The sequence below is a fragment of the Pinus tabuliformis genome, chromosome 4_1 (genome assembly GCF_031772625.1).
Source record: "Pinus tabuliformis cultivar Carrire ecotype Pingquan chromosome 4_1, CPIR1, whole genome shotgun sequence".
In the NCBI taxonomy this organism is placed as follows: Eukaryota; Viridiplantae; Streptophyta; class Pinopsida; order Pinales; family Pinaceae; genus Pinus; species Pinus tabuliformis.
Window position 1 is genome coordinate 359,074,556 of NC_142303.1, and position 13,247 is coordinate 359,087,802.

The window sequence follows — 13,247 nt, forward strand, 5'->3', positions numbered from 1 at the left end:
TTGATTTCCTGAAAATGATCAAGCACAAGCTACAAGAGTTCTCTCCTCAGATGTCCAACCCTTTTCTCTGACTCTGAAAATGATACATATAGACCAAAATAAAATGTTTCCCCACCCTCAAGGGTCGAATCCATGAGTGGTGGAATAGTTCCCATTAATATCTCAACCAACAACCGAGACTGAGAAGTTTGAATACAAACTCTTCATTTAGGCTTTGACTTGAGTTTTTCCTCTTTAATGAGGCCTAAGTCTACATAAAAACAACTTAACAAGACTAATTACATGCTATAAAATCATATTTACATTAGTATTAATCAATTACATCATTTAGGTAGGTAAAATGTCAAATTAGGTCAAACTAAGAAAATCAGCCTCTTAGAAAAAGCGTAGCGAATTTGGAAAAAGTGCAGCGTGAGATTTCAAGCCACTTTTGGAGGCCTTCCTCAACTCCAAATGGAGCTCACAATAGCTCATTGGAAATATATTTCTATCTAGTTATGCATAGAGCCCTAAAGAACTTAAAATTATTAAGTATAGCTCCTAAAAAAGTGAAGTATCCCAAGAATTTTCAAAAAGTGTAGCGTGGCCTCCAAAAATAGGGCAGAAAGGTGTTTTTTTGGTGGTTTTTGGCCATTTTCACCATGTAAAAGTTGATGACTTGGGCTGCCACATCTCCAAAGGTTATGTAGGAGTCACATTATATCCAACCACGTAGATTTTTTTCCTTTTTGAGCTCTCCATAAATAGTGCAGCATGGTCCACGCTAAGCTTTTGGTAGGGTGATTGTGCCAAAAATTGCCAAATTTATGCGAAAATAGGGTTGAAAGGTGGAGCGATATCTCTCTAACAATAAATATTTTTGAAAATATGAGAGATTATGTTGTTCATTGGCATGTTTTTAACATTAACCTCCTCCCGTTTTCCAATATTCATCTCTCCTTTTCCACAATCTGTTCTACAAAAAGCTGACTAAAACAGGACATTGCACATTCAGACAAATAGGCTGAAATGAGGAAATCTTATCTCCGAATCACTTATACATGTGTGAAACGTGAGAGAGGTTTTTGTAGCCTATCATCTCAAAAACAAAAACCTCCTCCAATTTACAAACATAATTTCCCCTTTGTTCAGAATCCAAGCTTGTCATTGGTCACTAAAATACTGAGCAACTCTCCCATAGAAACTGTATTTTGGGAATTTCTCGCAAATAGTAACACCTGTGAATAAAATTAAGGATATTTTTGGTCCTTGGTCTACTGGTAAGATAAACCTCTTTCACTTTTGTAAAATGCATCTTAATTTTGTTAGAAACATATTTTGAAGAAAAATTGTCCCTATGTGCAACAAATGATTTGTCAATGTCCCTTTGACCTAGTGGAGGAAATGGCTCACTCTCTTGCTCTTTCTGCCTCTTGAGACCTCTTGTTCTTTTTCTCCTTGTTTTGACCTGATTTTTTGCATGGCTTCTTTTATGAGAGTCAAACTCAATTTTTGTCATATGTCATGGCATGACATCATACTTCATCTTAAGACGAGATGTGATGTGGTTGCAGCAATATCTTTATGAACTGAAATGATATTGTTACCTTTATTTCGTTTGCTTCCTAAGATGATAACTACCTTTATATGTGGACTCAAGAGCATAAACATGGGTATAAGCTTGAAACTAACATGATGATGACAATTACAAGTGATGACCTAGACTGAGACCTATATGATAATTTGACTAATCCATGACCTATAACACTTGAAAAATGACATGACCATGATGAAGAATAATAACCATGAATTTTGAAAGGAGTAGCACTAACCTAGACACACTATGGAGTGACCAAATTTTTATTTTTAATACCTATTGAAATGATAAAATTTGATTTTGAAACCCTAACACAAACCTTGTAAGAGAATATTTGATCACCGATGACTGGTAGGACTGACAGACACTAACATTGGCTCCAGCTGGGGATGGCAGCTCCTTTGGGAGGTGTCAAGAACATTGTAGACCAAGTAGCCTTATTCATTGGTAATGGAGTCAAAATGCAAAGACTAAACTCAAATTGAAAACTGACTGACTAACTAAATTCGACAAACAATAAACAAAACAAACTAACTGAACTTACTTATGGCAACAGACCATCGGGATCTTAGGGCCTTCACTTCAGGCTTTAAATCCTGATGATAACCACCCACTTGCTGAAGATATATGTATATATATATATATATATGTAATCATGTGTAGTGATCCCTCCAGTGTAACCAATCCAGCAAATGGATACTTACTTGAATCATGTTCACACTTTCCTTGAGCAGGCAGAAGAGAAAAGAAAGTGGCAACTCAACTTTTGCACTAGATCCAATACATGTATTGAAAAAATTGGAAAATTATTCCGCTAATGATGACTCCAATAAACTCACCAGACCATCATGGAAAGCATGCAACATAAGATCTTCTGGATGATTGAAAGCAGTAAAACAAACCTTATTCCACAGTGCTAGTTTGTCTATATGTTGAAATTGATTCCTATCAAACAGAATGATAGAAAACTATTTTTCATTCTTATCATTCACAATAGATAAGGGCTCTGAATTTTTTTGAATTTCATCAAACACAATAGAAAGATCATATGCAACAAGGATGTCTTCATCAATAACTAGATCACATAGAAGGTGTCGAGATCACTACAACTCAATATTAGAATCATGAAATAAAACTTGGCTTTCATCATTCAAATCTGATTGATCCATATCATGGAAGAAAACATTGTCTGTTGGAGATGTTCTTGTGGATCATAAGACTATTACAATTTAACAAATGATTCTTCAATGATATGCTCAATTACTTTTACCTCATGACTGGCAAGAAGACTTTGTTCGACAACTAGAGTGCTAATGGGTACACCCATATGATCTAAAATAATCTGTTCTTTTTCATTATTCTCCTCTTCTTGATTAGTTTCAGGCTACCAAATTTATTCCTTAACCTATGGTAGATCATTGTGATGTGTTGCTGCCAGAATTGTTTTCTATGGGGAATCTTTATGAGCATCTAGACAATATTCATCATCTGTTTTTTCATCAATCAAAGAGGAGGCTACTGTGTGTTGAGTATGATCTTGTGTATCAAAGTGATTAGCTTCTTTAGATTGTTGTTGGAAATAAAATTCATAAAGGGCCTTTATGATCTCATAATCTAGACATTCTTCATCACCAAAAGTCTCTTCAAGGCATTGAATGAATTTTTCATAGGATTCACAACAATCTTTGAACAACAAGAATGAATGATGAGATTTTCGATAAAACACAAAGAATGTTGTGTGGAATTCTTTAAGAGAGAATAAGCTACTTGGCTTCAATCCTTCATACCATGATCTTGCTTTTCCTTCTAGGGTAGCCATAAAAATTTTCATCAAACAATACTAATGAAACCTAATCCCAAGCTTATTTATATGCTATTGAAATTTTATTAGATGCAGAATAGCCTCATCGTCATTTCCATTTATGAATTTGGGCAAATTAGTTTGCCAATATATGCAAGGAATTCGATTTAGAAAACCAGGAATATGAGCTCGATTCATAGGAGCATACCCTAGAGCAGTTGAATCCATATTTGTTATATCTCCAAATAAACGTCATAGTTAATTCCACAAATGTCTATCGATGTATGGTAGATGAAGGATCCTCTGCAAGTATTATATCCTCTTTGACTTGGAAAGCTTTGGGTTCCCCAAAGTTGTTGACAGCTCAGAGTCAATTGTTAGCTTATGATAGAAGACATGGTGAATCTATGGGTGTTCTTCCTCAATTGCCTATTACTTTAGGTGGGAAGACTGTCTTAATTGATATGATGGTGGTTGATAGCCCTTTAGACTTTAATACGCTACTTGGGCGTGATTATGTCTATGCTATGAATGCTGTGGTGTCTTCACTCTTTCGAGTGATGTGCTTTCCTCATAAAGGGAATATGGTCACTATTGATTAGCTTGCATCTGATAATCACCACCCTAATTCGACTCTACTGCAGAATACCCCTTGGTTTGTTCCAAGTGTTCAAGTAGACTCTACCCCGCCACGGGTGAATTATGTGGCATTAAATCCTCAATGTTCAATCGCTTTTGAGAAGGATCCGTTGACCTATTATTCTCCTTCTTGGGACTTGGTCCTTGCAGTTGACTAAGAGATTCTTCCTATAGGGACACGAGATCCCTTATTTCCCTCTTTTGATCCTTGTAGTTCTCATGATTTTTCAGAACTTTATTTGCCTTCACAAGAGGAACTCTTTGAAGCCATGAGTTTTGGCTACCTAAGGAGTCCTTGGCCTGATCCCTACAAGTGGTTTGTCCAGAAGAACTATTATACATAGAGCTGCAAGGTTGCATGGTTCCCTTTACCATATTGTATATATAAGGTGTGCATTTTCAAGTTTTGTATTCTATAACACAAAATTTTATATGAAGTTTATATGTGGGATGTATTAACTTCTTGTTTAGTGTTCCTATTTATGTATACAGAACTTGGAAGATTTCTCCTTTGGAATTTCTATGGTTGGTCCGTTCTGACAGGTATTGGTTCTCAAAACTGGCATATAGGTTAGGTTTTTCTGCCTACATTGTGCATTTATCAGTTTCCTTTCCCATTTTGGCCTGAGGATCGAACCCACCAAGTTATGGTGCAGAACCTTCTCATTACTTAGAAGTATCATGACTTGTGTGGTAGAGCCTACCTTATCATGGGTGCCCTAGATAGTACCTTGTTGTCACTTGGCACTCATGCTGATTTTTTACCCCTAGGCTCGGGAGTCCTCTCTAGTCTTGCCATGACTTATGCGTTGAAGACTCATTCCTCTTTGCTTCTTCTCTTTGTTTTGGCCTTATATCCTAGAGGCTCCTTCATGTTGAGTTGTACTACTGCACTGCATATTGACTATTTGCACCTTCTGGCCTTTAGCTGGCTTCACTTGGACTCGCGTTTAAGCCAAATTTTGACCAAGTCATCTGCAAAATCAAACTTACATCCCCTTGACTTCTGCAACTTGACACACCTTGACCCATGGAAGGAACACACCTTTGAGTGTCTTTGACCAGTTTTCTCCTCCCTGCATTGAGCATAGGATTGTTCCCATCCCAGGAAATAGATCATCTATTTCACTAACACTCATTCTTTCCACTGTACTATAGCATTCTTTTATTATTTTTCCAAGCTTAAAGAAAAAGACCAAAAAATTATATATTCCAAAAAGAGCGGGAACGAGACAATATTTCCACTTATTGTTGGCAACTAGAGTCAGTCATGTCGCCCTTGAACAAAGAACTCAAAACAAAGTCTCCTCCATCTGGGCGGGATTTAGTTTGACTTAGGTATGCCTTAACCTTGTTATTGAGTTAGTTCTACCCCGATTGGTTATCTCTTCCAATCATATGGAGGGTTTTTTCGTGCCTCCTGCATGGCGAGCTTATATAGAGTCATCATATGCTGCCACATAGTCATCGTTGAGTTGTGCTTTTGTTCAAGGGAAGTTAGCCTGAGTTGGCCTCTCTCCAGTGTCTCTTGACTCATTTTTTAGTCAGCCATCCCTAGTTGTCAGTGTCTTGTCTATCATCACATCAGCTATATTGGTCCTTTACTCATGCCAGTTTGGGAAGGTCCCCATTGAATTCTTGTTTGCAGGTCTTGTCCTTATCGACAATGACATCTTGCTCTGAGGACAGGCCTAGAGTCGCACCCTCGCCCTATTTTCATTATTGATAGATCACCTTGTGCTCAACATCGATTAGTATCATGGGTCTTTGACTGAGTGGTTTCCCTTGTGTTCGACATCAGCTTACACTATCACACATTGGGATTCATGCAGTACCTTGGTTTCCATTTGACCTATTGGTGGATACCTCGCCTCTATGTCAGCTTTCATTATTGGTTGGTTCAGAGGGTTTTTGTTGTGCACTAGCCACATCTTGTGTACGCCGGAAACATGCTTCAGTTGGGTTACTACATCTTTTTCATCTTATTCCTTCCACATTATTGGCCTACGGGTTACACTCGCACTAGATTGATGAAGGATGCCTCAATGCCTTCCTTGTAGTGGATCTTTCCCTATTGACTATGACTCATTACACTGGGGCAAAGGTCTAGATTCCATTTGGCAGTACCTTGGGGTTTCCCGTCATCAGTGGAAGATCCTTCACTATCGACAATGGGAAACCATCATTGTCTCCAGATTGATAGGTTCTTATAGGTGTTCGACTCCAGCTCATCTATTCACACTTGTTAGATTGTACTGGGTACCTTGACACTCATTATCATTATCGGTGAGTAGTCTCACGTTTGTTAACAGTATACATCAATGACTGGTAATCAAACGATTTCTCACATGGTCGACTTCAGATCATTTATTCCCATGGTGTAGAAATGTACCACGGCGGTCGGTGAAGACCTTGAGTTGTATCAACATTCATTGGTTCACTTGATAGTTGCTCCTGTTGCTACTAGTTGATATCACTCCACCTTATATGTTGCAGTCATTCATGGCGACATTTTATATGTTGGCACCTAAGTTTGCAGTGTAGTACCATCTTACTCCATCATGTTCATTTGGTACTTTTGGGATCAGTCTTTGATATCATTGATTAGCTTCATCCTGCAGCATCACTGATATTCTTATATGTGATATTCAGACATATACTTGTTCGATCGTGATCAGATGATCCATTATGTATTTTCCAGTCTTCTATACTTGTATACTTAGTGGATCCACTTGTACTTGATATTCGGACATGCTTTACTTTCTCTAAGCATGGGTATGCCCACCTCAAATAGTGTTTCTTTTTTATCTCCTTTTGTGGCTTGGCAGGCTGAACTCTGGTGAAGTCCTTCTCAGTTTTTGATAGGTTTCCTTTCCATGCACTTACTTAATACATTTCGACCATCATGTACCTCTTCTGACTTCATATATTAGGGGGCATCTGTTATAGCTCCAAATATCACTCTTGATGTTTGTGATGCTGCACTCATGGCCTAGGGCAACCCCTCCTTCCAGACCTGGTCCAAATACTTAAAAAACAATGTTTTACTCCCTATATGCAACATTGCCCTGAGCTAAATGCGTGTGTACGCAGGTCTGTGTATACCCAACCCACGTATATGTCTTAAAACACTTAAAAAAATTAAATCTCCTTAATTTCGGGCGGAGATCACGAGTTTTACCTATTGATTACCTATTAGTGCCCATGGCCCAACTGTTCCCAACGAATTCCCAACTAAAAAACTACTTTGGGAGAAGTATAAAAAGGCTTCAATGGGAAGGCCTAAAGGAGGAGAGAATAGAGAGAAAAATCACTCTGCTGAGATTATCCCTGATCAGGTCTGAAGATCCTTGTGCTTCTAGCACTTCCCCCATTACAGGAAACCCTTGTTTCCTTGAGTTATGATGTTTTTTCACTAGTTGAGACATCCTTATGTGAGTCATGGAAGGAGCCTTTTGAAGACTTGGGATTGGATGAATCCAGAGGACGGATCCGCTTGGAGCCTGCGAGAGGAAGATTCAGGTGATATCATTCCTTGTTTTACTTTAGCTATCTACAATAAAGAAACACTTGTCTTGTTCCTGAAATTAATCTTCTTCATGCTTATGATGTTAACGTTATGATTTACATATGAATAGTTGTTTCAATTGTGTAACTAACTACCTTTCAATATGCTATGAAGTTGATTTCTTTATGATGCTTGGTCCATATACTGCTATGCTTCTTTGAATTAGTTGTTTTGCATGTTGAAGGATCGAAAGGAACTCCAAGAGGGTTTGGACCCTGGCTGGATCTACCCAAACGAAGGACCCCCAGGTGCACCTCTCTTCACGTAGTTTGCTTATATTAGTATCATGGCTGTGTGGAATGTTTGTTTTTCATTGTAGATAACCCCTGCTCTGCTAAGGTATTGACCCAAGACCCTAGGGGACTTTGTCCCTCAACAATATAGAAAACACTTAAGTCACCAAGAAGTTCTTCAAACTACCGGATTTTTAACAATGGAGTCACTATGAAAATTCTAAACCTTTGGATTCTTCAACAGTGGAGTCGCCAGGTGAAAGACGCACAACCTTTCTTGTGTATGATCACTGTTCACCATCGACAATCATATCTGATCCTTTTCATTCTTTCCGAGGAAAGATATGATCTTTTGTTCCCCAACAATGATGCTAAAATGTTATCCTCCATAATGTCCTAGGCTGAGATGAATCGACAGAGGTAACCTTAGACCAAGCTTTCAGTTTAGTAGCTAGCCCTACCAAACCAAAGAGGGATCTCTATGAGATCATAGCCAAAGAATTGACTGGAATATAAAAGGATTTTAGGCTAGATATGCTAGGCTCAGGTAGGTTTTGAAAATTTAAGGTTTTGATGCTGGACAAGGGATCAAAACCAAGTAACTAGGTCAAAGGATCAAAAGGCTAACAGCAGCAAAGATATAAAGGAGCAAGGTAGCAATAGTTTTGTGATGGCTTAAGGTTTGTCAGTGTAGTGTATTGTAGTGTTTAGAAGAAACAAGAGGTATTAATGAGCATGTACATCATGAATTCATTAAGCAAGAAATAAAATAACACATAATGATGTTCCCATCAAAATAGAGCTTTGTGCAAAGAATTCTTCTTATAAACTTTAAGGAAAACCACTGAAGAATTGATGAATGGAAAGAGAAGTTGAATAGCTTTCATATAAAACTATAACATATAAAATACAACATCACAAACTCACTACACATGAATTCCTAGATAATAGTTGCAACTGCTCCTTTGATTTCCTGAAAATGCTCAAGCACAAGCTACAAGAGTTCTCTCCTCAGATGTCCAACCCTTCTCTTTGACTGAGAAAATGATACATATATACCAAAATAAATAGTTTCCCCACCCTCATGGGTCGAATCCATGAGTGGTGGAACAATTCCCAGGAATATCTCAACCAACAACTGAGACTGAGAAGGTTGAATACAAACTCTTCATTTAGACTTTGACTTGAGTTTTTCCTCTTTAATAGGACCTAAGTTTACATAAAAACAACTTAAAAAGACTAATTACCCACTAAAACATCATATTTACATTAGGATTAATCAATTACAACATTTATGTAGGTAAAAAGTAAAACTATGTCAAATTAATGAAGAAAATAAGCCTCTTAGAAAAAGCGCAGCATTGCTAAGGAAAAGTGCAGTGTGAGATTGCAGGCCACTTTTGAGGGTCTTCCTGAACTCCAAATTGAGCTCACGATATCTCATTGGAAATATATTTCTTCCTAGTTATCCATAGAACCCTAAAGTACTTAAAATGCTGAAGTATAGCTCCTCAAAGTGACTTCTCCCAAGACTAGTCAAAAAGCGTAGCGTGGCCTTCAAAAATAGGGCAGAAAGTTGGTTTTGAGGTGGGTTTTGGCCATTCTCACCCTGTAAATGTTGATGGCTTGGGCTACCAGGTGTCCAAAATTGATGTATGGGTCAAAATCTATCCAACCATGTGGAGGTTTTTCCATTTTGAGCTCTCCATAAAAAGCGCATAGTGGCCCACGCTACGCTCTTGGAAGGGTGATTGTGCCAAAAATTGCCAAATTTTTGCGAAAATAGGGCTAAATTGGAGAGAGTTTGTTGTTCTTTGGCATTTTGTGAACAATAACCTCCTCCCTTTTGCAAATATTCATTTATGATTGGCCACAATCTTCTATGAAAAAGGTGACTAAAACAAAACATTTCTCAGTGAAACAAATAGGCTGAAATGAGGAAATATTATCTCCCAATACTTGATACCTGTGTGAAAAGTGAGAGATTCTTTTGTATCTTGGTGTCTTAGGAACAAAAACCTCCTCTAGTTTTCAAAATTTCTTTTCCATTTGTTCAGAATTGAAGTTTGTTGTTGGTCACTAAAATACTGAGAAACTCACCCATAGCAACTGTATTTTGGGCATTTCTCCCAAATCATAACACCTGTGAATAACTTGGAGGTTCTTGTTCCTTGGTCTGTGGTTAACAAAAACCTCTTTCACTGTTGTAAAATTCATCTTCATTTGGCCAGAAACACATTTTGAAGAAAAACTGTCCCTTTAACCTAGTGGAGGAGATGGCTCACTCTCTTGCTCTTTCTGCCTCTTGAGACCTCTTGTTCTTTGTCTCCTTGTTTTGACCTAAGTATGGCTTCTTTTATGAGAGTCAAATTCACTTTTTGCATATGTTATGGCATGACATCATACTTCATCTTAAGACCAAATGTGATGTGGTTGCAAAAATATATTTATGAATTGAAATGATACCTTTACCTTTATTTCATTTTCTTCCTAAGATGCTAACTCCCTTTATATGTGGACTCAAGATCATAAACATGGCTATAAGCTTGAAACTAACATGATGATGATAATTACAAGTGATGACCTAGACCAAGACCTATATGATAATTTGATTGATCCATGACCTGTAACACTTGAAAAATGACATGATCATGATGAAGAATAATAACCATGAATGCAGAAGGGAGTAGCACTGACCTAGACACACTAGCCAATGAAAAAAAAAAAATTGAAAACCTAAAGATAAAATTTGATTTTGAAACCCTAACATAAAACTTGTAAGAGCATATTTGATCACCGGTGACTGGTAGGACTGATAGACACTATCAAGATGCACCTGAGTCAATCAACCATGCCTCATGATCTACATGTGTACTTGAAGAAGAATCCAAGTACACATCCCCACCTTCATCTGAGGTGGTTTTCACCTCTGTAGAAGGAGAATCATCAGTTCCCTTTCCTTTCTCACGAGCCTTAGATCTACAGTCCTTTTTGAAGTTCCCTTCCTTTTTGCATTTCCAGTACACCTTTACAAGTTTTCCTGGAGATTTATATCTCCCTATGGATTTAGATCTCCGACTTGAGGACATTTTTTTTTGGGCGTGGGGAAGGGGGGGGGGGGGGCGGGTGGTGGTGGTGTGGGTGGGTGTCCTTGTATAGACAAGGCATATCCATTTTGGCCCTCCATATTTTTCCATCTCATCTCCTCTAACAACAAGGATGAGAATATTTCATCAAACTTCAAGGTAGTTGTATTGCTACATATTGCAACAACCAAACTATCCGATGAATCTGGTAGAGAACACATCAAAATGATGCACTTATATTCATCTAAAATTTTAATATCAATAGATAAAAATTGGCTTACAATAGTATTAAAGGTGTTCAAATTCTTTGTCACCAAGTCTCCATCCTTCATCCTCAGGTTATACAACCTTTTTCATAGGAACAATTTGTTCACTAAAGACATAGATTGGTACAAAGTCCCTAACTTGTCCCAAAAATCCTTCATCGTAGCTTCCCCTTATACATTCAATATTATTAAATCTAAGATACACAACCGTATATTGCTCTTTTATTTCCAATCCAACTTCGTCCATTCTTCATCTGACATTGACGTTGGTTTAGTACCTAGATCTACTGTGATCCACTGATCTTTATCCACCAGCAGATCCTCCATATTGAGTTTCCAAAAATTAAAACTCTAACCATTAAATTTCTCCATATCTATCTTTCCACTACTCACCATATTATTTCATCGGAATAATTGATCCCATAGATCTCCCACAAAACAGGGTCTACCACAACCCCGAGAAAAACCCCTCAGCGGCAAAGGCGTCCCCTTGAAGATGAACCAACTCTGATACCAAATGTAGGTTTTAACCTTGTATAGAAATTAGCTGCAGATGAATTCTAAAAATAGAAAATGAACAATTATGATAACAAATAAAACAAATAGAGAGATATTTTCCCCTAGATCCCAAAACTCGGATAGCTAGATTGATTTTTCATTATATTCCTTTCAAAGTTACAATACATATATATAACTGTTGAAGCATTCATAAAACCCAATCCATTAACCTTGGATTAGAACATAATTTTAGTTCCATTTACCGGATCTAAAAAATACCATGGGAAAAAAACCATCATGCCCAAAACCATGTGAAAAATTATTGCATAAAACCATAGCTAGGTCTGCCCACCTAATATAGCGTCCAAAAAAAATCTCTTGGCGTGTTTCCCTGGACCCCATGTAATCCAAAATGGATTCATCATAGCCTATAGATCAAAAGTCTTCAAATATAGGTGAAAGTGGAATAATTTTGAAGTGCTCGTGAATACGAAGCCAATGGTGCAAACAGTGTGTAAATCCGAGTTCGGATGAGAAAATTAGAGCCAATTAAAGATTCAGGTCAAAAGTCAATGCCTAGGTTAGCAGGACATGTGGCAACTTGGGAAAGAGTCACAGGTTCTAGATGATGTCAGCATAGAAGATGATGTGGCAGTCGACAATTGGTTCATACCACAGGTGATGGGGATCAACAATTAAGAGTGGAGATCGTCTGATCAAAGGAGATCGATGCATATCGTGTCGAAACATGCAGGTGGGTTATCTTGGAAAATGGATGTGATAAAGTTATGAAAAAGAAGCTAAACTTGTTGAGTTCCAACAAAAAGCAGTAAATGGTTTATCACATGCCTTCAAGGCAGGAAGTGGTTTTCGACCAAGAGCACGCGATTCCACTCAGTAGGCGACATGTAGCATCCCAAAAACAACTTTCTCGTGTGCCTTCGAAGAATTAGCAGACATGCTAGTTGGGGTGCAAGGCAGTTGTCGGATCCCACAGGACAGATACACGGCACAAAATGTCCATATCAGTTGATGAGTGGGACACGATAATCATCAGATGGTTTTTTATCAAGATTAGCGCTGAGGAAAGGTCGAACGGTCGAGGTCCACCTCGCGCCTGCCAGTCCTTTCATTTATAGTTTGTTTCTATTATAAATGTATTGTTCCATGTTTATGTAATTTATAACTGTATGTGTTATATAAACACCATAACATAGAAAAGTTGACAAGAAGAGTGTATTGTGAACTGTTCCAGGGGGTCTGGAGGTCAGAGTGACTAGTACGGTTGAGTGTATACTTGTTTTGACTCGAAGATTTGAGCGGAACACAACGGTGAGATCCATTTTCATGTTGAGACTCTATTTTTGAGCTCACACCTATACCAAACATTTTGAAGACATAATAAAGAGGTCATCACTGGAAGCTAGGACCAGGAGATGTATCCAGGAAGTCTGGTGAACTCCTTTATTAAATTAGGTTGTGTTGATGTGTTTGATTGTGTGTTATAATTTTTTAAGTGTTTATGCTATTTGCAATCTTATTGATCCATTGCACTAAGTAACATAGGCAACTTCACACAT